The sequence below is a fragment of the Glossina fuscipes genome, unplaced genomic scaffold (genome assembly GCF_014805625.2).
Source record: "Glossina fuscipes isolate IAEA_lab_2018 unplaced genomic scaffold, Yale_Gfus_2 1, whole genome shotgun sequence".
Lineage (NCBI taxonomy): Eukaryota > Metazoa > Arthropoda > Insecta > Diptera > Glossinidae > Glossina > Glossina fuscipes.
This window is the reverse complement of record NW_023998415.1, coordinates 41788815-41806957: the sequence shown is the minus strand read 5'-3', so window position 1 is coordinate 41806957 and position 18143 is coordinate 41788815. Positions and strand designations below refer to the sequence as shown.

At 31.9% G+C, this 18143-nt stretch overlaps 1 protein-coding gene across 14 annotated transcripts in view; it reads right to left on the bottom strand.

The window, feature by feature from the left end:
* Positions 1 to 18143, bottom strand: part of LOC119645211 (titin) — a 152221-nt gene that overhangs the window by 88448 nt on the left and 45630 nt on the right. The gene's annotated exons all lie outside the window — the stretch shown is intronic.

Sequence of the window (18143 nt, the reverse complement as noted above, 5' to 3'; positions counted from 1 at the left end):
AAAAAACACTTATTTTTTCCCAAAAAAGTTAATTATAGAAACGAATATAAATAAAAACACGCAAAAAATAAATTCAGCTAAATAAGAAAGTTACGCTTTGATCAGGAAACGTCAGGTATCATCCATTTCAGGTTTAGGTTAATCTTTCAAAAGTTCTTATAGTTTTTAATTGAGGCCTTTGTTTACTTATTGTAGCCCTTTTGTAACAAAAAAGTAATAAAAATGAGTAGCATGCATGCAGACGAATGAGGAGCTGGGAAAAAGGGATGAACCGTTTTTTAAATAGTTTTTTGCTGACTGATAACACATCTATTTTATGGCAGCAATCACAAGTTGTTCCAAATGTTAAAAGACACAACTTACTACTTAGTTGGCTAACTTCCGGTTCCGAATCTAATTAGAACATATAAGTGTTATGAAGCCTTTTGAAATGATCGTGAAGCCTTCAAAGACTGGAAACATTTTTCACAGTTCTTTGACATGAGGTAAAAAAGCAAAAGTCGCACTTGCAAATTGTCATTCAAAAAATCATTCAGTGAATTGTTATCAACTTTGGCTTTTCTTATGAATAATCGTCTTAAACATATTTCGGTCTAAACTTCATAAGCCAAAAAAAAAACAAAAAAAAATTTGAAAGAAATTATAAAGGCAATACTACAAAGCTTCGTAGGCGGAGATAGGAAGGTAACCGGCAATCGATTTCACTTGATTGAACCAAAAGTGATAAAATCAAGAAAAAAAAAAAGAAGTCACAAATCGAAAATGATCTCGGTATACGTATATATATAGTTGAAAAGAAAGCAAGAAAAAAATTATATTGAGTTTGGAAAGAGTTTTCCAAGCCACTCTAACTTTGGGCGGATAATGTACACTGTTTGGCCAGCAATTAATGCGAGCAAAGCAGGCTATCACAATAAAACGCGTAGCATTGATGAATAGAAAAGGCGTTGCCTTGCATCACAACAACGGCAGACGACGCATATCTGTGATATAACTCGGAAAAGATTGAATAATTTGACTGGGAAAACTTGATGCTTCAACCCCATAGTCCGGACTCTGCCACATCCGACTACCATTTGCTTCGAAAGTTCATAGTTATGTAAAACTAACGTCAAACAAACAAAGTTTTTAAAACTCACTCTGTTCACTTTTCCACCGGAAAATCTGTGAAATTCTGCAGTGATGGCGTATTATGTTCATACACCTGCGCCGCATATGACCGGTTCTGTCATAAATTAAAAAATCCGCGTGCGCGTAGTTATGTAAATTTATGAAAGACATTCTTGATATGTTTTAGTGTAAATCAATTTTCTCCCTTTCTTTGCAAAGATTCAAGGTTGCAATAGAAAGACATGCCAAGAAAGACAAAGAAAAATATGACAGAAGAGTCGAAAAAACCGAATACACTTTCGTACATTTGGCATATATTTTGATGATAGATGTGCTTATTACAAGAATGCTAATCAATTGCTTTAATTTGTGTTCTTTAATTGCATAGCATAGCATAGCTAAATCAGTTCTGAAGGTTTAAATGATCAAGAGTTTATATATATATATATATATATTGCAGGAGGTGTTCACACAATACCTATCTGATGGCGTCACTAACGAATAAGAAAATTTCTCATTGAATCATTAGCCAGTAAGCGGCGACGCTACTGTACAATTTTGCGAAACACGTTTGCTAAATAAGTTTTATTATGCCTCTACATGTGTTTGCGTATGAATAGGTAAATTTTAAGTCATAGACATTATTTGCTTTAGGTTTAAATAGGTCTTTCTTTCTTTCATAATAAATAATCATTTGTTTTTCTTTGTTGCCATTTTTAGTGCAAATCACGAATCATATACGATACTGTCACCATAACAAAACCGTAGACGACATGTTTATGTTCGCCCGTGGAAAGAGCATATATACGCATACTTGTTCATGTGCATATAATGTAACTGGTATTTCTAACACGTGCGTTGTTTAGATGTTTACTTCAAATTTATGATTATATCTCAACTTAGTGATATCTATATATATATATATATATATATATATATATAAAGAGAAATAGTGAGAAAGAGAAATTGAAAGCAGAAGGGAAAGAAAGCAACTATCGTTAGAAAGAAAACTGGCTAAGAAACCTAAACGATAACAAACTCTTCTTATGTAGTGTTCGCTGCTTGCTCATACTAACTAAATAACCAGGACTTGTATGCCATAATTTATGCATAACGCGTTAAATATTTATACATAGACGTCTCACTGCTTACATTCAATGTAAAAACATAAAAAACGATTCGTATATTTGCACAAACAACACCCACCTATATATATATATATATATATACTTACATGCATATATAGCATACAAGTTGAAAGAATACTTACTTACTTACTTACAAACTTACATATGTTGCATTTTGCGTTGACTTGGACATGGCAGAAACTTAATAAATTTTTATAGCTTGAGTGTCGAATAAATTTTGCAAAAACAACATTAATCTTTTGCTCTGTTGCTCTGACATATTAAAAAAAAAATTTTTTGATTTCCTGGTTTTAATAAATTCAATTTTTCGTTTTTCAGTTCAAATGCACTGATGTGCTTGTCTATGACTTTGTTAAACTTTTCAAGTTTATTCTGTCGCAAAAACTTCAGAAAAGACTAAAAAAAAAATAAAAAAAAAAGGTTTATTATGATTGTATTAAGAGAATATCTTGACCGTGGTTTAAATCTTGACAAGCGCAATTTTATACAGATTTAAAAGATATACCCGCTCTCTCACCAAGAATTTCGAAAGCAAAGAAAAAAAATGATCTCATGTTTTTTTTTTTTTTAAACCTAACAAACCTCGCCCTTAACCCATATTGACTAAAGTGTCAGTGAAGCGTACAAAATTTCTATTATTTTTAACTCGAGTGAAATTTCAAAGCCCTTAAATTGTACGAAATTACTTTTAAATATTTTTAAAAGTCCTCTGGCTTGGGCTTCACAGGGCGCATTTTAAGGAAACTGAAAGACCGATAAACTGCAAATCCGTTAAATTGTATGAATATGAAATGAGATTCGAATACGGTTTCGAACACGTTTGCAAACCGCAGTACATTCCGGTCTTTTTTTGAAAGCTGAGTAAAAACGCAATGGAGAGCTCGCACGGAATTGCCTTATATCGAATGTTTTAAATAATTATTCAATATATGTAATAATAAACTGGAAATTCGCTGTGCTTTGTTTATTATTATTATTTTTGAAACGATTGTGTAATCGAAACATTTCAAACCTTCACTGTGGTAACCCGGGATTACATAGAAGTTTACTTATCTCATATATTTGCTGAACTTTAAGCCGCAATACTTTCGATTCCTTCCATAGTTTATGCTCAATTTCATAAGTGTCACCTTGTCGCCTATCTACGATACAACAAGCACATGTCGCTGGTGCAGTATGCTAATGGCGTTTTGTTAAGACGTTGAACAACACCCACAAGGAAACTTTAGAGATCCAATAAAGTATATATATTCTTGATCAGCATCCAATTCTGAGTCGATTTATGCAAGTCCGTCTATTCGTCTGTTGTAAAAACTTTATTGGTCGAAATATGAAGATATCCGCTTCAAATTTGGCAGAAATATTGGAAGTTGGATATTGATTTGAATATTGGGCCAAATCGTTTCTTGTTACCTGCCTTGAATCGTCTTGCATATAATGAGTACGAAAATTATATTCGGTTCTGACCGAATCTTTTATAACCATTGCCGTTATTCTAAGAAGGACATAAAACGTAAAAGAACTAAATTTTCATGCTCTGTAATATGGAGTGGGCGTGGCTAGTTTTTTCGATTTCCGTAGTAAGGCAATTAGGTGTATGAGCGTTGTTGATGTGTCCTTTGAAAAGTTTAGATCAGTTCCGAATTCTTTACGGGAGAATGTTTACCACAAAAATTGCAAAATTAACCAAACGGACAGACGGACATGTTTGGTTGCATTAAAAATTTAAAACCGTTTAAGAATTTATACACTTTATAGAATTTTTGACGCATGTTTCTCCGCGTTCTATCCGTATTAAAAAAAAGCACTAAATTTTGATGCATTATAATATTGGGTAGGCGTGGCAACTTTCTGTCATTTTGTGCATCTCGCCCATAGAATATACGTTCACCTTTTCGTACATTTATTTACTGTATTTCATGAATAATGATCAAAAAATAATTTTTTTATTCCTTTCGAAAAATATAGGTGTTTTCAGTCTACAGGGTATTAGAGGTGTCGTCTTCGACCGATTTTGAATATCAATCTGCGTGCAAGAACTTCCAATGCTTTTGCCAAATTTGAAATGAGGAGAATGTTTACAACAGATGTTATACAGATGGACAGACACACGGACGGACAGACGGACATGCTTAAATCCATTCAGAATAATATGCTGATTAAGAGAATATATATTGTGGTCTCTTTGGAGCTTTCTTCTTGGCGTTGCAAGCGTTTTGACAAAGTGAATATACTTCTCATCCTTCGGCGATAGGCATACAAATGGGTTATTAGGTTTTTAACTGATAGCGAATTTCGCAATATGATAGAGTGAAACAATCTGAGACGACCGAAGACTTAAAATTGAAGAGAATAAAAAAGAAGAGCAAATATGGAAAAGATTTTACCGGCTAATCAGAGTCAAGAACTTATGCGATGTAATTTTTTTTCCTGGATACATAAAAAGACGGCTCAAAAGGATTGATTTGAATAGCAATCATCTGTACTGACCTTTAGAAATAGAAAGAACATGATGCATGGCGCTTGCATATGAGCTACTAGGTGATGAGGTTATAATGCACTTGTAAATTGGTTCCCCATATTTAATATTCAACCAGTGTACATTAACATAGACGGCGAGTGTATGCATTTTCAAAAGCTCTAGTTTTTTTAAATAATTTTCAATGATTTCAGAAAGCCAGATATGGATAAATCACCTTAAAATCTAGTGCTGATCAATAATCTGTTATATGCGATGTGAGTCGAACGGTTGGATCCTGTGAACTATCGCGGAAACGTCACAAGTCAAAAGACAGTTTCAAGAATTTTTTTGGTTGCTATAATTTTGGTGACTTAATGACCGTTGAGAACGTCTGAGGGAAATTAAAGAAATAAATTTCCAAAATCAGTTATGATTTCCAAGATAGAAATCCTGTACGGCTCGGGCCGAAGTTTTCAAATGTATCAACACTAGGCAAGAATATGATATCGCAATGTCTAGCGAAAGTCATCCTTGATACTAATTGGCCGGACTGCAAGATAATTGTGCAAATTATAAGTCATCCGATTATGAATGAATATTTGATCCGATTTAGTTAAATTTCAAATTTTATTTTTTATCAATAATTTTCATTAAAGAATTGAATTTAAAAATATTCGATTGAAAACAATAGTTTGGTCAAAAGGGCTAAATTATCACCGAAGCGAAGATAAGCAATCCATTAAGATAGCTTTATGCATATATCTACGCATTATAAAAATTGAAAAAATCAAGCATAACTCTTACGATATAATTCTTTTGGGTTTAATTTATTTTCTAAAATCATTATTAATTAATAAATAAAATTATTTCATTATTATCCGAAAATCCGTCTGGCATTTTTTAACCGAAAAATGTTCTTGTTCTCATTTTGTTTTTCTAATAAAAGGAAATTTTTAATTATTACACACACATTCATTAAGGCTGCTCGTTAATAGATTTATATTTCATATAAGTTGCATATGGTTTATGTAAACGAAGCGAATTTCAAATAATAGACAACACAAAATTCCATTATAAAGAGCGTTAGCGTTCCGATATTTAACAAGAATTATATTTTATTTGATTTCGAGCGAATTTTTTTTCTTTTTTACTTATCACTTAACTATGCTCTATAATGAAAATGTTTCGAAGATAAGGAAATTGTGTTTCGTCGAAGATATGCAACAGTGTTACATTAAAAATAAACAAGGCATCCTAAGAATAATTGAAATCTTAATGAGAATAGTTGAAGTATTCCATGCATAAGAACAGAGACTCGCACATAAATGTGTCATCATCTGTGAATTACATTGATATAACAAGTTAACTTAACATAATCAAAAAGTGACACACTTGTATGTAACGCACCGCACTAGAACATACCGAGAGTAAAAACAGTAAATGAAATAAAGAAGGACTTCATGTGCATAACGAAAAGACAAAATTATTATATAAACAATAAATGTTAACCTTTAGCTAGTTATAAACTAATCCAATTTAACTGAGTGGGTGACACCAATTAAAGCCAAGAAACTTGATGGCAGACTATATGAGTTCAATCTGAAATTGTCATCCTGCTACATCTTGCTGCATCAAGATACATTTTTAGATCTTATGCTTTGGAATTTTTCTGTCTGATCAGCTTATCGTTGAAATCTTATCGTGACACCTGAACACAGTTATCATCCAGCTGTCAGTATAATACTTAGGACAACGTCCTGTAGAAGAAGGTAATTTAAAGTGAAAAGTTATCCGCCTGAGTGGCCGAATCGACAAAGAGTTTCGACTAACAGTTCAATAATCGCGGGTTCAAATATCAAGGGCGGTAGAGACTTTCAATAAATTCGGTTAGCTTTAGATACGCATGCTACAGCTTTAACACTCTAGCCTTCGAATTTATTCTCTGGATATATATTAATAATAATAATAAAGTGAAAAGTTGTCTTTCAAAAACACACATCTTGCTGCTATACCAAGATGGATAGCGAATAAGTTCTGACCAAATGAATCCTTGGGAAAGGGTACTTCAAATGTTTACGCTACGCTTAAAGATGTAATATCGACGTTCCTGCTTTTGGGTTACAATGGAAAATAGTAATAGTAATAGTAGTAAATTCTTTCGTCTCGTGTAGTAAGGAACTAAAACAGATAAGAAACCGTAGAACACGGACTTTTGAAAAATGTTAAGATTCATTGCTCTTTAGCTGATTTTGTCATTCCATAGCATTGTGAAAAACAAATTCATGGTAATAGGTAGGACAAGCTACTCATACTACTTGCAACGAATGAGTTTTAACTTTGAGAGGAATTGGAAAAATTGAAGTATTGGTGAATGCTAAGAAAGAACCTAAGGATATTCTTCATTCTATATACGGCTTAACCCGGATGTCTCAATATACCCTGTAAATGTATGTAATAGGTTTGCGGAATTTTTTTAAGCAAACTTATTCTAAAAGCATCTTCGGAAAGTCAAAGTACAACTATTCCATTCACTTTTATAATATTTTTTACAACATAGCTTTATCCGAGCCAGAAATTCAAGATGACTTAGTGCCACAAAAAGTATCCTTTCTCCTTGAATTCAGATGGTATACCTCCCTGCGCCCTCATTAATTGCTGCGAGAACGTTGTTCGGCCTCTGACTGACTTATCCCACTTATCGTTAGCAAATGATATTTTCTCCGTGCTATCGACATGTTGTCGCGTTGCTCCCCTTTTAAGATACGTCTGTAGAAACAACAACCAAGAAGTCTAGGGCTACAGCCCAAGCTTAGTGTGCCGCTTAAGCCTTTCAAGGGCTTGGCAGAAAAATCCTCATTACATTCAGTTAATATTATTATTTCACCAGGTTAACAAGGTTTTACGTTCAATAGATCCACAGTGCCTCAATTTCCTAGAACAGTCATGTTATATTTTCAAGAAGGGGTTTTCTAAAGGCCTGCAAACTGACAAAAGGTCGCAGACAACGCGTTGATTCGAATGGTACATTATCTAGACAAGTTCATCCTATTCATAAGCGATCTGTCGCCTGTGGTTCAATACTCAAGTAACGTACGTTGACGATATAAAGCTGTCCCTGACATTTAATACAAGACCGGATCGTCTAAAGCAAGATTTAAAAGTCGTAGTAGTTTGTAGGAAAGTCATGTCTATTAAACGAAATAGGTCTTAATAATTGTAATTTTGTAGAAATTCGCCTATACGGTCTGCTTATATCCTGCTTGAGGACACCATTGAAGATGTTCCGTATTTTACAAGATTTGTGTATTGTTTTTGATCTTAAACTAAATTTGCATAAAGCCAAATGAATTCTGGAATTTATTAAGAGACGATCTCGTGAATTTCCTAACCCTCACATAACAAAAGGACTAATTCTAGAGTATGCGTCAATAGTGTGTTCACCAGGTTATGATTGTCAGGTTGATTTAACAACGTTTATTCAGAAACTATTCCTCATATTTGCTTTACTTTCTCTAGGATGGAGGGACCCGCTTATATATATATATATATATATATATAACTTACTGTTCTATCACTCTAACTATCTAAGCATAGCCCTTTTAAATTTCATCAATTTTTGTAAATTTACCATAAAATATGTATTGCACTGAACATCTATCTAAATTATAAATAACTATATGTTTATTGTAAAGTTTATTAAACATAATAATTTGCTTAATTTAAATTAAATTGGATTAACAAACGCTCAATATAGATGAAAGAAAAATAACATTTTTAAATCCTTTATGAAATTGTTGCCATTGCTTAAGGGACACTTATATTCCCTTCAAATTGCGAACATAGTTATATATGTTAAGTGTAGGTCATAATATAAGATCCTATGTACTTGGAATTCGTTCTATTCAAAAAACGTTTACGATCAAAACTTTTGATGGCTATGTTGCTGTAAACCAAAAGTTCCCTATAGTTTCTGCAAAGAACATGTGCCTATACTTTGTGCTTAAATAATGTTGCAGCAGTAGGAAATACTTCTTATTCTTTCCAAAAAACAAGTGTATAATATTACATTCGTTCTGCTATGGTAAAACGTGAATATATAACAACTAGATGCTGAATTTCATTTGCAGTAACACGTTTTTGGCTCATGATGAAGATAAAAAAATCTTTTTAAAAGACTAAATATACTTATATACATAAATATACATTAATATATATATATGCGTGAATATATATATTTTCGCAAAATGTTTTCATTTTTTTACCTTGCGCTGGAACATGTTGCCGCAACTATAATGCTGTGTCTGTAACTATATGCGTTTTTGTTCAATGTCAGCTTTAAATATTCAAAATTTACATTATTGAAAGAAAAAAAATGAAAAATAAAAGAAAAGAAAAGAACAACAATTCTCTATGTTTATATAAACAGGTATTGAAATTTAGACAGCCTGCTCTTCGTACGCAATTGGTATGGAAAAATTATTTACGAAAAGTTTTCCATAATTCATATATAATTAGAAAAATGTGTTGTGCCACTGAACTAGTTTTACTATTTAAGCAACATGATGCAAATTTTGTAATTAAAAGAAATATATTACAAATAAAATCAATCGTTAAACTGAGCATCAATCAACGCCATTAAATGAAATGATTTAAAATAATTGTTTTTTGTGCCTTTTTTTATTTTAAAAAAATTTTATTTAAAAAAGAAAAGAAGTAAACTTTTTATCAAAACATTTGGAATTTCATCTTTAATGCTGACTGAACAGATTCCCAAATTGTAATAATGGTTCAATAATAAATTCAACATCGATCCCAAGAAACAAAAGAAAATATTGATTAATTTTTCATCTATGCGAATATCTCAAATCAATTATAAGGTTACGAGCATTAAAAGTTTCGAATTGAAACCGTAATTACCCAAACCCAACTCGAAGCATATACCAAGTAAAACCGATCCTATAATCTATTTTATGTATATTTTTAATTAGCATCTGTTTCTGATAGTACTTAACCGTATCCAGTTTCTTCTCAAGATGGCTCTGTTCGATTTGCATCTTTTTCGCAAGTTGTTCATGACATATTTTTAAATTCTATTCCTCTCGTTCGTGGAAAATTAAATTTAACAAGGCGGATAGACGTCCAGGCAGATGGACAGAAAAGCTTAAATCGATTCGCAAAGATACTTTGAATCGATCGATATAACAAGAGATGAATTGCATTTCAAATCCTTCAGGGTGTTGCATCCATCCATCCAAACGTAATATATTCTTGTATCACTAATCGTGTGGAACATAAAAATCACCCACTCAGCTTTGGTTAATAGACATCCGGACAAAGTAGATTCGTTTTTGGTTACTTTTTTCATTACCCATAGGTTTTCTGAAGAGTGTCCGATGTGAACACGAAGAGGGCAGCACTTGACCACGAAAATTAAGAAGAACGTTTTGTGCGTATGTCGATAGGTAGTCACCAAGATTTCAGCCATTTCGACTGCGCAGTTTTTATTTGACAATTGCTTGAGCGAATCTATTTGAGTGTTTTTATGAAAATGAAGTACAGTGACGACTGAGCTGCCATTAACTATATGTTTTTGTAAGGCAACACGCCTACAGAAATTAAGCACCGATTGAGCGATATGTACGGGGACTCTTTACAATCATTTACCACGGAAACTATCTATGTGGTTAAAGGAAATGTTCGAAGAAGTCGCGAGATTTCAACATGAGAAAGCTGGTCTTACATTGGAAGTCGAGTTTAATTTTAGTGGGGCGAAAACACTGAGCCACAATCCAATGGCTACACTTACAAAATGGTATGAATGAAAGTTTCATATTCTTCATTATCGATCCTATGCTCCAGGACTAACCCATACCGATTATTATGTGTTGAATAATCTCGAAACGATGGTATAGGGAAAAAAGGTTTAGATCAAATGATAGACTTATTGTGGAAATTTAAGCGTAATATTGACAAATCTTCCCTTGGAGCTTCGTTCAGGTTGAATTCGAGAATGATCACAAGCTTTCTATCCCTTTCCATCGTCTATCTCCCACGTTCCCGCCTTATCCGATCAATCGAAAAAAATTTAGAGTTTTCTTCAACTTAATTTTAAAGAGGAAGAAATACTCGGTTTCTTAGCAACATGTTTACGTCGATTTCAAAAACCATGGTTCGCAACCAAAATTACTAAAAAAAAAACATATATGGGGTGCTATGGTAGGCGGGAAAAATAAGTATGATGTATAGCTAGTAAAACTACCCTTGGATATGGCCAAATAGTATAAAATTGTAATTGGAAGTGATTCTATTTTCCAATTAAAAGTTGTACACGACCTAGGTATGGACAGTGATAGTTTCGCCCAATATTACATATAATTTCTTTGTAGTTTGTAGTTGTGTTACCATAAGTACTTCTTAACTACGTTATCATAATGTATTTGTTATGGCTTACGATATGCTTTGAAAATATATATTATATCATTCTAAAATCTTTGATATGAACAATTAAGACCGATAGAATTCTTCCATGTATAATAAATATGAGTCCCATATGCTGTTATATAGAGAATATTGTAGGAATTAATCAAACCAAAGTGATATCTATCGTCCGTCAACCATAAAGATTTATATATTATTTCTATGATTGAAGGAAAGAGTTATACTGGTTTCGTTATTTCTTTTGTAATGTGCAAACAAACAGATGATAATTGGATATAGTGTAAGTAATATCCAATTATGTTATATATATATATATATATATGTCTTATGTAAAAATTTGAAATGAATAAACACTATCAACCGTTTGGCTGAAATAGTTGGCTGGAAGCAACCTAGTGCCTGCTAATCTCCCTGGTTAGTTTCTTGCTACTTACATAAACGAAATTAGAATAATAAAGCGAATTACGAATTTCGCCATCGCATTCACATAAGCCATAAAAGCCGAAATAACTTAAAAGTAAGGCGAGCTACTCAACTGTAATGATGGAAAGAGGATTTAAGAGAAGAATAGTTTTTTTTTTATTATTATCTTCACTATCAATATAACCAAATTTTTATTTTTTTTTGTTCAACCAAATTTTTGTTCGCCAATTATTGTTGTGGTGTTCATAGGCGCATAGTGCTTTTCGCTCTTTTATATATTGAAGAAAGCAAATATTTTATAAAACTATGTTTGTTTATGAGTTGATATGGAAATTCGGTCAAATTTTGATCAATTTTTTAAATGTTTAGATAATTTGCATTTAATTTTGTTTATCTCAAAATCAAAAAAAAAAAAAAAAAAAAAAAAAAAAAAAAAAATGGAAAATTTTCAAGCTTATGCAATAAAAAAATCTTTATGGTTCGCTTTTCTAAACTCATAAAAAATTATTCTACATTCTGTTTGTTTGGCACAATCAATACCGTTTCATGTCGTTTTTATGTGTACATGTATTTTGGTGCTCGTTTCTTTTCTTTTTCGGCGTGTGTTGTTCTTGTCCTTGTTGTTGTTGTTGTTGTTGTCGCTTTTATATCTTCTATGCGTACATTCATTAATATGCTTTTAATAAATTCGTTAAATAATTGACAATTGTATAAAAATGAAATGTATTACAAGGCCAAAGAAAATCTGACTAACTATTTTCTATGCCTGTCTAAATACGTAATATTTTCTTAGAGATAATTACTTATAGCAATAAAGTATAAATAAAAAAAATTTATTTCACTTTAAATTATCTTAAGCTTTTTAAAATCTAATGTACTTAAATTTTGCACACTTTCGGTACTTCGTTCCACATGAGGACGAAATATCAGGCGATGAATTACTACCGAACACAACGACGTTCACAACACCAGCTCTATATAAAATGCATTGTTGCCTAGTTGAAACTAGGATTGATTCAAACATTCATTAATTGTTCGCAAAGGTGAATGATCTCTTTCCCTAACATCGGAATATCTCTTACAATTTAATTTTTAAAAAAGGCAATGCCAACTACCTAGTAAATGAACCATTATGCCATTTGCCAATAGGTTACATTATTGATTATTTAGTCTCCTTTTTTTAAGAAGTACCAATTCACCTCCATCCAGACCGGGGTGTAAGTATTGTCAATGACAATTAGTGTGACAGCATTTACAGATCGTCGATATTTGGATGACGTATGATGTTATTAAGATACGAAAAAACAAAAACATCATAGTCGGGTAACGACGGCTATTGGTTATTCTACAAAAGTTCGCCAACCGCAGTTCGTATTATTTTCATACCGTTCATGAAAGCCCTCATGTTCAAGTGTACTCACAATCCTCAACCAATGTAGTTAAAATTCACTAAACTCAGTTTACCTGTTAAAAACACTTATTTCTGATGAGATGAGATTCAAAAAATAGATCTACATGACCCAAATTGTGTAAGAATAAATCTTATGGGAAATTGTTATTATAAAACAATTTTCAACAAGAAATATTAAAAAGCAGACTTTTTTACCAAATAAAGATGTAATCTTCGTAGGAACGGGAGTTGGTTCAAGAACTTGCTTCACCCGATCTACATCACTTTAGAATGTTGAAATACTATTACTCGGTCAGTTTTGTCGCGATATTCTGAAAATTTCTGAGCATTTTTTTACAAAACGAACTTTAAATTCAGACGTTTTATCGAAGGTGATCGAATCCGAATCATTTTAAACATGTTTTGTCCCTGGGCCAGAGCGTGCCAATCAAATTTCCTCAAAATATCTCAAAGATTGCAGCCTGTAGGGTGAACACAGAAGGACCGGATGAACGGATCGACTCAGAAAATCTTTCTGAAAGTGGTCCTGAATCGTTTGATATAACAAAATTTTTGTGTATACTGTTATGAGTCCCTCCCGGTATTACATATATCCTCACAGAAACTTAACATTCCTCCTACCAAAATTTATGTAGAGTATTATTATTGATATTGAAATTCTTATACGTGAATATCTAACAACACGGCATACCTTAAGTGCTTAATACAGCTAATTAAAGATTAGAAAAGTTCATTCGCTCCATGCCAACGTTTACGTGTATTCCCGCGGATCCTTGTTGGAGTTAGAGATACCACTGTGCACCTGATGCCACCAAGTTGCGTGATAGGAGAACCTGCCATTAGAAACCTATGCGATGTTAACCATATTAGAAACTAACTAAAATTAGAGGGAAAATTTCAATGCATAGCTTGTATACCTGTATCGGGAAACGTCAGAGTATTGTTTGTTTTAGTTTCTGTATTGGTTAACATTAATTTTTAAAGTTGTTATGTGTTTTCATTTTATTAATTAAATTCCTATTATCCAAGATTTAAAATTTGATACAATAATTTTTTTGGACGAAATAAAAAACCCCCGTACGAACTTGATGACAATCAAAGTGTCGCTTCTAAGCGCACGTTCTCTGGTACGTGCATTTGTGCGCCAAGCATAATTTTTCAAATTAAAATTTTGCAATCTAAGAATCAATTTATTGTTAAGAATGTTGACGATAATCTCTGAATCGTCCATTGTCGTAATTGTGCAGGCGGCAAGAAGCAATTATTTGTAGAGGATAGAGTATCTCAGTCGTTAATTACCTTTTTGTTTCGTAGTTTCAGTTGAAAAAGTTGTAGTTATATTAAATACTTGGATTGTAATAAGAAAATTGCAATTTTAAAATGATTGAAATCTTATATTTGATATACATATAACATATTCGAGGCAGACGCATGTCGCTTTAAGGTTAAACTAAAGGTTCAGTAATAAATTCCCAATATCTATTGTCACATGCGAGATAGAAAACGAAAATCGTTGCCTTTATTTATCCGAAAGCAATATTCACACCTGGCACCGACAGATAGACATGGAAGCAGTAAAAGCCAGCAAAACCTCGAATGAGCTGGAGACCGTGGCAGCAGTTACAAGCGAGAATGGAGAGCAATCGTCGAGGTCCTATGTTCCTTGTAGGAATAACAATAATTTATATATACATATTCATTGCTATATGAAAGATTAAGCAATGTATAAAGCCTAATATGACCTTTATCTTTATTGCGTAAATTATTCTCTTTTTTCTAATATAAATAAGGAATGAACTTTTCTTCTTGTATGGAGTATTTCGTTCTTTGAATATATATTTTCTCCCATAGAAGTTAAAAGGCGTACAATATATTTAGCATTATTAAATTATTTAGCGTGCACCGAATACGGTACACGTTATATGAAAATAGCCCTAGCTCATAAGCTCTTTAACAGAGGAACTCTCTTCCTTGTTTATTTTGATACGCAAGTGAAAGGTAAAATTTCGCTTCACTTCGTCGCACGAAATGGAAAGATGCATTAAATGTGCCCATAGAAATATCAACAGCTAAAGATTTCAATTTTTCTAACAATAAAACATAAAAATGTAGTATTTTAATCGTATATACATATATGTGTGTGTAATTATTGCAATGATAGGTTGGTTTATAGGTAAAAAGTCAAGATATTTTCTTCATTAGTTTGAAAAGGAACCGAAGGATTCGTTGGACAGATTAAATAAGAAGTACGGTTACCTTAAGGATAGAAATATATATTGGATGCAGAGATCTAGACAAGACCTTGAATTCATTTTATACATGACCTTCCATGTGTTTATTGGTGAAATCTCGACAACCAACTCAATGGGCGTAGGGTTCAAATCTCAAGTGCGTGGAGTGAGCATTCAATAGCTCTGATAATATAGCCTTAGATGGTAGAATGGTTTTACGACATTAGACTTAATATTCATTTCGATGATAAACGAAAATAAGTATAATGCAATGAAAAAATTTTAAATAAAAAGTTACATTTCTTAATGTATTATTACTAACAACAACTAACGATATGTGATAAAATGCACAAGTTTTCATAGAATTCCCAGTTTTCCCAGTTATTTTAAGTAAAAATGAAATGATGATAATTTGCATGCACTCACTATTAACTATGTATTAAGTACATCAAATGTACATCATTCTTACTTCAATGATTAAGTCAGAAGGAATGCAATCAAAAGTAAAATAGAATTAATCATAAAATTTTGTAGACGAAACTGTACACGAATTTAAATTCGGATTCGTCCTATTATCAATGGATATGCATGGCAAAGCACGGAACGAATCTCATGAAAACAGAGAGAATAAAAATGAAAAAAAACAATTCTAATAAACCTCGATATCTGTATCTTGATTTCTTGATAACAATTTATTTAATCATAATTCCTATCACAAGAAGTCTTGTGAATTTCCATATGATGTGCAATCAAGACTACCTTAGCTGACACTTTATCGACAATCGTTAACAATATTTTACCTTAATGGGAGGGAATTTTTCTACAAATTTTTGCATAGTTAAAAGTTCAATTTATTTATTAAGCGATCACGAAATTAAAAAAAAACCCATCTTATCTTTGATGATCTTAGACAATAAGAAACTTAATGAAATGATAAATTTGAATAATGGAACAGAACATCTGATCTCCGATGACAAGAACAATAATAGATAAATTCGCTAACTAAATAGATGTAAAGAAAGTAAGGCTAAAGCGGGCCATGCGTATGATTGAATGGTATTGAAACCATTAAATTTATCTCAAGCTACCCTATCTTTGAAAAATTGCAAATGTCATAGTAAATTTAATATATTGATAGAAGGATAGTAAAAAGTTCAAATCAGATAAAATTTTGAACACGTGTTTTAAATGAGAGCAAATAAACAAGATGAATAAAACAGTTAATATATATAAAAGAAACTTTATATATATATATATATATATATATATTTATGTACTTATGTGGTATCTTGTGTGCGAACCCTGTCACGGACACTTAAAGCATAAACAAAATACAGAAAATACAAGTCTTTTTAGCTTGAATGCTTCTTAACTGGACCATAACCAATTGCCTACTTGTTGCATTAAATGTGTATGAATAAAAAAAAAAAAATGTAGATATAAAAAATTAAATAAGAAGACTCGCACACAGTTTAGGGAGAATTTGAAATAACCTAACATTAATATTAAGTATAGTTTGACTGTTTGCGAGACAAATCGATAAGCATCCATACATACAAATACCATATATTTATATAGAGAAGCCAACGTAAACGCCATTAGTTATATCTAATCTCTTAAAAGGAGAAGAAGCCTTTCTTGTCATTGCTAAACAAAAAAAAAAAAAAAAAAATAACAAAGTTATAAACTTTTCGTGTGTTATAGCGTGAAAATGGTAGGTAGTAATAGCAAGTCCTCGAAAGCTAACAACAAATAAACAATGTTGGATCAATCATTCATTCTTAATCGTTGTTGTTGTTGTTGTTGTTGTTTTTTTTTGTATCTTAGCGGCGAAGAAAATAGATATTCTTAAGCGCTATACCTTGCTCCACATTAAGCAAATGATCTCACAAAGATTGGTTGCTGTGAGGTGAGATCTGCTCGAGAAGCGATCCCTTATTACGTTAGATTAGTTTAGTTGAACGCGACCAACTAACCTAACACCGGGGTTCATTGATATCGGTTTGGGGGGAATTATGGGGGATCTATAATGGGATGATTACATCAATCTTTTAGTTTTTTAATGAATTTTGTTAATATAAATCCTGGGAGATGCTGCGCGACTTCCAATCTAAATTTCTTATAAGCAGTAACGTAAAATTAAACTTCGATTATTCGAATCGATTCAAATTGCGAAGTCATTCAAGAGAGTTTTAATATACGAACTGATTATTGCGTAAGGAACTAAAAACAGTTTTTTTTTTTTTTTTTTTAAATTCTGCCTTAAGTCTCGAACTGATACAATTTTATATTCGCAAGTTCTTTATGATCTCGACATTTTACTCGATTGAATCGCAAACGCGTTAACGAACTGAATGTACTCGATTTTTTTTTATAACAAAAATTCCCATAAGAAATAAAGCTTTCTTTTCAAGAAATGCATACACAGAGGGATCGTTTAGTGCCTTAAAAAAGTTGCGTGCCTTATTTATTTTTGCTTTTTTATTGGCATCTAAGGCGGTCGTTTATTTATGTATTTCATTTTTTTTTTTTCTTTTTTTTTCTAGAGTTTAAATGCTTAGTGACCCTTTTTCCAAGAAAAAATTTTTTGCAGTTTTTTTTTTTTTTTTTTTTTTTTGTTTCTTCATAAATTTTGATTCGTAATCTTTTGTTGCGTTTTGCTCTGATTTGTTCTGTTTGTTTATTATTATTATTATTATTATTATTTAGAGAAATGCTGCTGATGAGCAGTGAATTAAAACCAAATATAACCGTTAAGTTGTAATTAGTTTCATATAATTCATATAATATTAAGAAATATTTAACAAATGGATTAAGATGTGATAGAAGCAATCGTTGAGAAGCCAAAGCAAATTCATTTTAGTTTGCAAAGGATGACAAATGACAAATGGAGAAAAGATTTTCTCTAAACTTATCATCAT